The 9,247-nt window shown below is 43.4% G+C and overlaps 1 pseudogene across 1 annotated transcript in view; it reads right to left on the bottom strand.

Annotated features, from left to right (window-relative positions):
• Positions 1-7,865, bottom strand: part of LOC309827193 (ATP-binding cassette sub-family A member 13-like) — a 34,336-nt pseudogene extending 26,471 nt beyond the window's left edge. Inside the window, exons 1-3 of the transcript in view lie at positions 7,860-7,865; positions 7,325-7,418; positions 2,061-2,184 (exon numbers count right to left, since the gene is read on the bottom strand). The product of the transcript in view is annotated as an ATP-binding cassette sub-family A member 13-like (transcript). The remainder of the gene's footprint in view (positions 1-2,060; positions 2,185-7,324; positions 7,419-7,859) is intronic.
• Between the last annotated feature and the right edge of the window lie 1,382 nt (positions 7,866-9,247).

The following is a 9,247-nucleotide window of genomic DNA, read 5'->3' on the forward strand; positions in this document are numbered from 1 at the left end:
CAATACATCTTTCTGATAAATGATTTACAATCAAAATATGTAAAGAACTCTAAGAATTCAGTAAAACCAAAAATTAAAAATTAAAAAAATTGTAAAAAGATTTGAACAAGCACTTTATACACAAAAAAATTCAAAGGGCCAATAAACATACGAAAAGACGCTCAACATCACTCATGATTAAGGAAATGCAAATTAAAACTATAATCATATCACACTTAACAAAAAGTATGCATGGCTTTTATGCAAAAATATTATAAAGCTATGAAGTAAATTAAAGGATGTGTCATGTCATTGGATTTGACGCAACTCCAATCAAAATCCCAATACAGTTTTTTCATTGACCTTGACAACAAGTTTGTAAAATTTATATGGGAGAACAGAGACTTCCCTATATACACTATTGATACTACGTATGAAATAGATAATTAATGAGAACCTATTGTAGAGCACAGGGAACTCAGTGCTCTGTGGTGACCTAAATGGGAAGGAAATCCAAAAAAGATGGATTTGTGTATATGTAGAGCTGATTCACTTTGCTGTACAGTAGAAACTAACACAACAGTGTAAAGCAACTATACCCCAATTAAAAAAAAAAAAAAAGACCTCGGCCTCAGACACCACTAGGCCCGGGAGGAGCTGTTTTTGGCCATCAGCGTCCAAGGCTCTGAAACAGCCTGTGGGATCACCTGGTGTCGGCAAGTGGAGGTGAGGATGCAGAGTGGACGGGGAGGACAAGGGCCGAGCTCTTTCCCGATGTGGAGACTCCAGTGTGACTGCTACAGCCAGGGCAATAAGGATGGGTGATTGTTACCTCCCACCGTGGGAGGGCTTCCTTACCACCTACTTTAACACTCACAACAGGAGAAGGAGGTGAGTGAGAAGCAGATGCAGAGACAGTAAGGAATTTGCACAGATGCACACAAGGAGTGACAGGGCAGGTAGAGTTTGGGTGCAAAGCCCCACTTTTCCGACTTCAACTACATTCAAATTTCCCACTCTGAGCAACGAAGAGATATAAGAAAGACCTGAAATGGAAACTCTGATCAGCCTCAATCGCTTCTAATTTTCCCAGGAAGGCACTTTCTTCTCCACACATGCAAAAAGATCACCAAGTATTTCAGGGTCATGATTTTAGACTACGTCCAAGTGATTTTCTTAATATCATACTTCTATATTACCTCTCTCAAAAAAATGTAAGAACCGTTGACAAATATTGTACCAGATGTGTCCAAAATTATCTAGAAACTTTTCATTCTCTTCTTGTAACTTACAGTTGAAAGATAAAGATCACATATTTTAACAGGCTTTACACTTAAATATGTTAGGTTGTTCAACGCCAGAAAGGAGAGAGGAAGCAAAGCCAGATTATTCACAGGAGAAAAACTGAAACTATCTGATGAATCAGTCACTTCCTTTCATTCCTAACTCCGCTGAGAGAAGTTTCCAGAGCCTTCAGGGTGCTCTAAGTTAAAACCCCCTTTATTTTGACTCTTTTCGCACAAAATACCTCCCACTCTTTCTCTTTTTGGTCTTTGGTGCAAACTGTTGCCACAGGCAAACACAAGTCTGGTTCAGCATCTAGAGTCACAACAGCTACTGTCACCTGGTCCAGGTGAGTGACTAGATTGTGTCTCAGCCGCGAACAGGATGCTGGTCCAAAACAGCACAGCAGGAAAAGCCCAGCGGGTAACTCAAACTCATACTTGTTTGGGGGCATTTGGCACCAAAATGAATAGCTGGCTAAGCAGGTGATTTCGAGGTCAGAGTTTTAACCTACAGAAAACAAACTATGACAAGCAAATGGCATCTGCTAATCAGTACTCACTTTGTGATTCTTTTAACAGCAGTGGAAAGTCCTCCTACTGGAAATGAACCGTTACTTGGAGTTGTTTTCATGTGAGTCTGAATTTAATGAAACTGATTTTCTAGTAACTCTAAATTCTGTGTTGTTTATGATCTCTGGCTCATCCCAAATGATGGAAGCTGTACTAAAAGCCTCATGCCTGTTCTATACAGCATCTTCCCATGAATTCTGAAAAGGATGTTTGTGTTTCTCTTACCAAAAATGCTGCTCTGTGGCCCATTCATAGCTTGTGTTCCTGCACCTAGACCCGGTGTTGCAAAGAAGGCCTTGGACAAAGGGGAAAACGCCCCGGCTGGGCAGATCCCGGGGTTGCAAATAACCTGGATGTGGATACAAGGCAGAAATGAGTCCATATGACTGGTCCCAGAAATGGAATACCTAGTGAGTTCGGTAACATGTAATACCCTGTTGTTATATTGTTAATCCTGTTGTTTATTTAAAGGAGCTCTGAGCAGTCCAACAGAAAAAAGAAAAAAGGTGAGAAACCGTTTGCAATAACCCCTTTCCCCCAGGGTCTGCACACAGGCTTCAAGCCAGGACGGCTCTGCCTGGCCGCATCTTCCCGCCAGAGGAGTGTTAATATCTCTGTCAGGCACCCTCACCTACAGATGCTGTGAACAAGCTGTAGGCGGGAAGAATCAGAGCAGACACTTCCTCTCGTCTCATACAAAAAATGGAGGAATTCTTAGTCTGGGAAATTTTTCAAGTCTCACACACCTTGGATTCTTAATGTCTAAGTGCAGTTGCTAAAGATGATTTAATGCAAAGATGTTTAGAAAAACTGGATAGGGTCCAAGGTCTTTCAGGACAAATGTTGGTACAATAAGCCACTTCCTGAAGAAAAGGGAACCCTCCTACACTGTTGGTGGGAATATAAGTTGGTGCAGCCACTGTGGAGAACAGTATGGAGATTCCTTAAAAAACTAAAAATAGAATTACCATGTGACCCAGCAATCCCACTCCTGGGCATATATCTGGGCAAAATCGTAATTCAAAAAAGACACATGCGCCCTAATGTTCATAGCAGCAATATTCACAATATCCAAGACCTGGAAACAACCTAAATGTCCATTGACAGATGAATGGATAAAGAAGATGTGGTACATATATACAATGGAATATTACTCAGCCATAAAAATAAACAAAAGGATGCCATTTGCAGCAACATGGATGGACCTAGAGATTATCATACTAAGTGAAGTAAGTCAGACAGAGAAAGGCAAGTACTATACGATATCACTTATATATGTGGAATCTAAAATATGACACAAATGAACTTAGTTATGAAACAGAAACAGACTCACAGACATAGAGAACAGACTTGTGGTTGCCAAGCTTGTGGGGGGGATTGGGATAGATTGTGAGTTTGGGCTCAGCAGATGCAAACTACTACATATAGGATGGATAAACAACAAGGTCCTACTGTACAACACAAGGAACCATATTCAATATCCTGGGATAAACCATAATGGAAAAGAACAAGAAAAAAAACAATGTCTCTGTGTATAACTGAGTCACTTTGCTGTACAGCAGAGATTGACACACATTGTAAATCAACTACACTTCAGTAAAAAAATAAAATAAAAATAAGCCACTTTCCTCCATAAAATGCTGGTCACATGGGCCCCCCACTCCCCCTTCACATCACCATATGGACAGAAGAGTCGGGGTGCTGACGAGTGCAGACAGCTCAACCAGCACTAACCCAGTATGCTGTAGCTCGTAAAACGCTGGTGAAAGTCTTTCCCCTCCATTCTGGTTTGGTCTGGGCGATAACCTTACTCTCTGGGACTTGGGAACCCACTACGCCCAGCATTCAGCTCAGTACTTTGCCCATGACAGTCAGTAAATGTTCAATGAATGAAGGAAAGACAAATGAGTAGGCTTCTCAGCTGAAGGGGCAGGGGAGTTCTCAACTCAGGACCCGGGCCTGTCCTCGCACTGGAGACCACGAAGGGATGGGGTCACATTCCAGCTAGTAACTGTGATTTCTGTTCCCGTCTCCCTCGGGGACACGCAGGAATGGTGCTCACCTAAACGGGGTGTACAGTAACACCGGTCACCCCAGGACAGCGGGCGTGCGAGAGACGGGCGTGGATGTTTGCTGGTCATCTCCTCTGGGCCACACCCTGTGCCGGGCACAGGCTCGGGACCGGCTTTCTCACTGAGTCCTCGGTGCAGCCCTGAAGGCAGGTAAAATCAGCTGCCTTTATGGAAAAGAGGCTCACAGGGCTAGACCCCTCGCCTGGGCTCACACATCAGGGTGTGGCAGATGGGGCTTCAAAGTGTGGACCTCAGAGATTTGGGCTCAGGACCCCTCTGAGACTGAGACGAAGTCTTCTCTTCCCTGTACACGCTCATCTGCGTCAGCCTCTAAAAAACATCTCCGATGTTCCCAAGGCCACTTCTTCGTCGGGACTGTACTCCTGACAAAAAGTAAGAGCTTGGGTAAATGCTTCAGGACGGGCATCATCCTTTAGCATAAGGAACATCCTAGGCTGCTGGTCCCACGTGCCGGGGCTGCCCTGTAACACACGGCGCTGTAGACTTGATGCTCTGTTATCAGTGATGAAATCACTCAAGATCTTCATCAGCCGCTGCTGACCGGGGTCTGGCCCTCAGTCCTTGACGGCACGTCATCCACCTGTGACACCAACGTTCCTGCCTGCTGTCTTGCCCCCAGCAGCGGTCCCACCTTACTTCTCCTGCACGTTGTTCCCTGACCTCGGGGCCCATGCAAGGCCCTTTTGTTTGTTGTCTCTTTTCACTTTCCCCTTTGCCTCCCCACTTCCTGCCCAGCCCTTGACGCAAGCCACACCCAGTGCGTTTGCTACAGGTCCTCAAATACGCATGCACACAACCTTGTGAAAGGGGCTTTGTACACTTGCATTTTTAAAGTATGTAAATGACACGCTATTTTTTTAAAAAGACTTTTCCAAAATACCCCTGTCCACTTTCAGAATGCATATTTAGATCAAGACTGACAGTTGAGGACTTCCCTGGAGGTCCAGTGGTTAAGACTCCATGCTTCCATTGCAGGGAGTGTGGGTTAGATCCCTGGTCAGGGAACTATGATCTCACAAGCTGCCCCGCGCGACCAAAAAAAAAGACTGACAGTTGATATAACTGAGAAGGAATTATTTATTCAGGCCTTACAGTTTCTCACTGCAAATTCCACATCACTCTTCATGTCACTGCAGCCTGCCTTCCATGTCCCCACCCACCGAGCCGCCCTGGGCAATGGCACCAATGTCCCCGACAGGACATGTCAGCCCTCCCCCTGCCCACGTGGCAACAACACCTGTGACTGCTCACCGTGGCCGCCCTGAGTGCCCCCCACATGGCTCCACGGCCTCCTCCTGTCCCTCTGGCCTGCCCCCCTTGTGCCCCTCACGAGGCCTGGTCCCAGGAGCTTCTCCCCTTCGGGGGTCCTCCCGGCCACACGGAACACAGCCCCTGAGCCCCTCCTGTGTGTCCTCAGTTCAGAAGGGTGCCCCTCCACCCAGGTGTCCCAGCGGGAGGCCCCCTCTCCTCACAAGCCCCAGCCCACTGTGGTCCCCCCTTCGCCTCTAAGGAGCCTGTCCTCTTCCTCCCGCTCAAGCCAGGCCTGGTGACGCAGTGCCCCATGACTCACCTTGCGTTCCCCGGTGCCCAGCTCCCCATCTCAAATGCACCTCTGCCTGCACCTAGAGCGCTGCCCCACGTACTCCTCCCAGGAGGAACTTCCTGAAACCATTTGGTGGCTGCTCGTGCCCTTTGGGAAGTCACTATCCTCAGCATCCTTCAAAGCCTTTACTGATCTGAACCTGCTTGTTCCTGCAGCCACACTCTGCTCCTTAGTCATACTGAACTCCTTTTAGTTCCAATCTTCCCCACGCTGTCTGCCCTGCCCAGATCCTTCCTCCCTTGAACTCTTTTATCTGAAAAAGTTTCCCATTTGCTAACTCCTCAGGAGCCTTTCCCTAGAATGGAGCGGCCACCTCTCCTCTGTGCTCACATGCACCCTCTACAGAGTCCCATCATGCCATTGTCCCACTGATCATAATAGTCTGGCCCCACAGTCAGTCCTGGAAGGGCAGGGAAAATACCTTGTCCACAACTTCATCCTCAGCAAGGCCTGGGACACGAAGGCACTCAAAACATTATTTGCCAAATGAATAGATACATTCATTCACTATTGTGAATGGTGACATACTGTTTTAGATAAAAGCCATCCCTTAGTAATTCTTATTCATGTAACACTTTTAGAATTAACCACATTATCCATATTTCAAGTGGGCGTAAGTCTCATAGAAACAAAATAGGCAATCATTTCTCAAGGAGTGATGCTGTTGAGGTTTCAAACCAGATAAACAAAATGGTCTTGCTGATAAAGCTCCTGGAGCAGAGAAAGTTATTAATAATGGTTTCTCAATGCATCACTACTATCATTGTTATCACCATCATCACCATCATCACCACCATCACCATCATTACTATCATTGTCATCATTATCATCATCATCCCATCATCACCATCATCATCATCATCCCATCATCACCATCATCACTATCACTGTCATCACCATCATCACCACCATCACCATCATTACTATCACTGTCATCATTATCATCATCATCCCATCATCACCATCATCATCATCATCCCATCATCACCATCATCATCATCATCCCATCATCACCATCATCACTATCACTGTCATCACCATCATCACCACCATCACCATCATTACTATCACTGTCATCATTATCATCATCATCCCATCATCACCATCATCATCATCATCCCATCATCACCATCATCATCATCATCCCATCATCACCATCATCACTATCACTGTCATCACCATCATCACCACCATCAGCATCATTACTATCATTGTCATCACTATCATCATCATCCCATCACCACCATCACCATCATCATCATCCCATCACCACTATCACCATCATCACCACCATCATCACCATCATCATCACTATCGTTGTCATCACCATCATCACCATTGTCAACATCATCACAATCCTCACAGTCCTCACCATCCTCACCATCATCACCACCATCATCGCCACCATTGCCATCCTCAATATCCCACCACCATCAGCACTATCATGTTGAAGAACTGAAATGCATCTGCCCCCTTTTACCTCTTCCTCTATTCTTTCTATATTTATAATGACTTATATACCTATTCCCAAATTAAGGCAGTTTAGTTCAAGGAATAAATCTATCTGCTAGATAGAGCAAACATGTGTGAATATCATTCTTAAGAGAAAAAAATCTAAATTGATGCTTACTGGCACATACCCCAGAAACAGAGATTATGATATTACAACAGAGCTCTATCCATTCATTTCACTCAGGATTCAGAATTTATAAAGGACAACAACAAAAAAAGAATGCTGCGTTTTCTTCTTCTGATGTTTGTAATTCAAAAAGTGTCATAAAAGTAAAACTCACAATTGTCTCTAGGTCTGGGAGGTTCTTGAAAACGAAGTACTATCAGAATCATAAACAGAATACACGGCCAGAAGAATTCACCCAGGGAGAGGACCTGGAAAGTTGTAAAAAAATAATTAGTGTTTGATAGAGTCGAAAAGCATTACAATATCTCCATCTCTTGAAGGAGTGTTTACAGGCCAGACCAGGCTTCCTTTAAAGGAGGTCATTGTCATCCCTACTGTGTGTCCCTGAGAACAATCATTTGAGACGAGGCCCCACGGAGATGGCCCCAGTTCCCTTGTCACTGTATCCAGATCCACGACTGTCAGTTCCCGGTCCTTCTCCCACCAGACCTGGCTTCTGCTCCTTCCCTGTTTCTCCACATATTTATTTATTGCAGACTTTATGACATTAAAGGCATTAAACAAACAACTTCGTCCATATTTCTCACACTCCAACAAATTCACTAGTTTATTTTTCTAACTATTTTAACATTCCTGACTTTTCCATCCAAGTAGATATTTTCCCAAAGTTGGTGGTGGCAGCCACTTACCTTCATTTTATGAATATTTTCTAATGATGCCACACAAGGTTCATAACCATCATCTTACTGGTTATCTAACATTCTTACAAATGAATATATCATAATTCACATTTTTCTATCAATTCATGTTTTGCATATAAATAATTTTTCTTTTAAATTACTTTCTTCAGACTGGAACAAACTCTGAAAAATCAGCTTATTGGAGTTGGAGTCAAATCTCTTGATACACACTGCAAAAGAGCTACCCATAGGGATTGAAATAATTTGTATAACCCTGAATTTTCAAAGTCAAAAGAAAAGGCACTGCCATCTATACACAGAATTTAATTATTTGAGAAAGAAACACCTAAGGTATAGCCCAGTGAAAAATTAATTAATAGAAAATCCTCAATTATCACAAGATTATTTTTACTGTCATCATTCTACACTTGTTTTTTGGTGGACAATGTTCTTCTATTGGCTTCCACTCAGTTTACAAATACAAAAGTTTACAGCCAGACACAGAACAAGCAAGGCATTTAATACCACAAAAACAAAAACCTAAAAATCTGCAGGTTAGGTTAAGGACGCTGTCAACACTAAAAAGCATGTCTTGTTCTTTCAGACTCTTGAGTCATGATGCTTTGAACTAAAGTGAACTTCCTGTCACTTTACTGCCTTGGTCTTTGAGCTCCCAGGCCTATCCCCCTGTCCCAGCCCTTCCCGGTAAGGTCGAGCAAACGGACCTACGTGTGCCCAGGTGAGTGTTATGTGGCCTGAAACCATAAAGACAAAACCCAGATGGGAAAGAATGTTTCCATCCCTGGTGTAATTAAAGAAGAAAAGAAATCACCCTCTTGGAGACGGGTCATGAGGAAGTATATTTCTTGTGCCAGAAAGTGCATCATTATAGAAAGTTCTCTGAGAAAGTGCTGATATCCAATACCATCCACCCTGATAACAGAGAAAACGCCCACAAGAGGGCACCCTCTGGCTCAAAACGTAGCAATTAAACCAGAAATAAGGGTCACAAACACACAGACCATAAAACTTAAGTCACCTGTTCATTCTCTGTAACAAATGAGTCATTTCTTGGAGTACAGGTTGGGGTAGGGGGGAGTCCTTAATTAATTCTGGCTGAATATAAATGTGCAAAATAGAAAATATACCTCAGATTAAACAATAACTTGACACCATTAAGAAGAGTAAATATATAATTAATTGGGATTTTTTTAATTTTTTAATAATATAGGAGCCATTTTTAAGACAAAAAAGTATAAGGAAAACAGAGCCAAGACTCACATAGCTACTTTTGATATTATAAATAAGTAAATATATGTATGGTTAGGAAATACAAAAAGTACAGGAAGAATGCAACCACTCTCCCAAAAGATAAATTATTCGAAAGGTTTTCTTAA

This window comes from Grampus griseus (genome assembly GCF_964374135.1).
Source record: "Grampus griseus genome assembly, chromosome: 9".
Taxonomy (NCBI): domain Eukaryota; kingdom Metazoa; phylum Chordata; class Mammalia; order Artiodactyla; family Delphinidae; genus Grampus; species Grampus griseus.